Source organism: Phodopus roborovskii, unplaced genomic scaffold, assembly GCF_943737965.1.
Source record: "Phodopus roborovskii unplaced genomic scaffold, PHOROB, whole genome shotgun sequence".
Classification (NCBI taxonomy): domain Eukaryota; kingdom Metazoa; phylum Chordata; class Mammalia; order Rodentia; family Cricetidae; genus Phodopus; species Phodopus roborovskii.
The window spans coordinates 1207136-1209608 of NW_026126436.1; positions in this window are offsets into that span (position 1 = coordinate 1207136).

A 2473-nucleotide genomic window follows, 5' to 3' on the forward strand; every position below is an offset into this window, starting at 1 on the left:
CCTATGTGAATTAACCAAGAATGAATAATAAAAAGGAAGTGTTGCCTGTTATACACATATAAATATTGTATGGGAGGCTTCACAGACAGCTACTCATTCAGCTCTTTCTCAGCCCCTATTATTAAAAGCATCATGTTTTGTTCCATTATCTTGTTCCAACTACTACTTTATGTTAGCCATCTCTTTTCTAACCTTTCATAAACCAAATTGTTAATGATATGCATCCCAAGTTAATTTACTCAGCAAAACATGAATGAAGAAAGTACATTATGAGTTTATTTATAAATCAGACTTAGGTGTCTTCCTGTAGAAGAAAATAATATGCTTCAGCATTCCATGTTTTAAATTTAGACAGATACTACTTATAGCTAAAACCACAAACCCTGAAAATCTTGTAATTGATTTTTTTTCTAATGAATTTGAAGAGCAGAAGGTAAAATGAAATCTCAAAATTGTTTTAATTTGAATTTCCATGGTGGCTAATGACAGTGAACACCTTTAAATATATCATTTGCACTACTTCTTTTAAGAACTTTATGTTCAATTCCAATTAGAATGTCTAAGTTTAAGAAAAGACAAATGCTATTGAAACAGTTGGGAATGGGGAACACTGATGCACTGTTAATGGAAATGCAGATTACTTCAACCACTCTGAAATTTAGTGTGATATTTCTTTTAAAAATTAGAAATAAACCTTCCACATTTCCCAACCACATCATGCCTGTTATATTCCCTAAGAAATTTCTAAGTTACTACAGAGGCTTGTGCTCTTTTGTGTTCATGGCTTCTCTACTCACACTAGCTAGAACCTAGTTTTCCATTATTTATTGAATAGACAATCAAATTGTGATACTATTACAGTGTAATTTTATTTAGCATAAAGTAAAATCAAATTTCAAGTAAATGGATATAGCAGGAAAATATGCAGTAACACAGACACAGAAAGACCCAAAAAAGGGCATGTTCTCACTCATATTCTCACTCAACTATTCATAATTGTGTATTAAATTCTGAGTAGCTATATAATTCAGGATACTAGAAAGGAATCAATAATGGGATGGGGAGAAAGATTTAAAGGGGAAAGGAAAATATTAATGGCTGATGCTAAAATGGGGAAAGGTACAGAAAGATAGGACAAAGAATAATAGGGAAGGATAATTAACTCTAAAGATGTATAGAAAAGACATCTGAAAGCCTACTATAATAAGTTTTAAAGCTATTCTTCACAAATAGAAGACATAAATTACTAAGAAAAATCCCAGTAGTTGGTATTATATGCCTCTGCATTTTAATTACTCTATTTCCGTTTTATGACACCATCATCAAAGCAACTTTTGAAAGGAGTTAATTTAAGGCTTACACTTAATGTGGGTTATAGTCTTTGACTATCATGGCAGGTAAGATGGTAGCTGGAAGGTAGGCATGATGTTAGAGAACACCCGAGAGCTACCATCTTAAGACACAACCATAAAGAATAAGAAGAAGAGGAGAGAAAGAGGAGGAGAAACAAGAAGAAGAAAAAGTGGAAGAAGAACAAAGAAGAAGAGAAGGCATGCCTCCTTAAACAAGGCCACACCTGCTAATAGTATTAACCAGACAATTATGCTAAAAGGAGGCCAAACATTAAGACATATGAGCCTGTAAGGCCATTCTCATTCAGACCACCACATTCCATTCCTTGGAACCTATAGGTATGTAGCTATATCATAATGTAAAATATATTTAGTACAAATTTAGTTATGATTCTTTTGCAAAAAGAACTTTCCCTGATAAGATATTAAGACTACATACACTTAATCTCAGCTTCCTAAATCGTGCTGTAGTCAGATTCAGGTCCTGAGATGGGAAAGGAGGGCATCAGCATGAAGACGTTTCTGATCACCAGTTGAGATTTACACAAGTGGCCATCCCCAAGTAGCTTGAGATGTCTTTATTTGTGCTTAAAAACAAACACCCCCCACTCTTTAGCTTTAACCTCGGGGGGGGGGGCAAATATGCATTTTCCCTGTTTTTACATCAAAACAACTTTTAAAACAAAACATTCCTCAGCATTTTGTTAGGTTGGCTAAATACTGAGCCAGATACAACCTGTCCTTGATAAACTAAAAGATAATACACATAGGCAAACATTCTCAAAAACAGTTATCAATCTCATTATCAGAGAAGGGCATGTAAGGTAGCCTCTCCACTATTGCTTAGATTGTTAGTTGGGGTCATCCTTGTAGGTCTTTGGATAGTTCCCTAGTGCCAGAATTCTCTTCAAACCTACTCCCTCTACTATGGTATCTCTTTCTGTGCTATCTTCTATTCCTCTCCTTATTCAATCTTTCATCATGTTCTCCTCTCCCCTCCTCTTCTCTTTCTCCTAACTCCACATCCAATCATTGCCCACCCAGCCCCACTCCCAATATGCTGAGAAGATCTTGTCCCTTTCCCTTATGTGGGGGACCATGCATGTCTCCCTTAGTGTCCT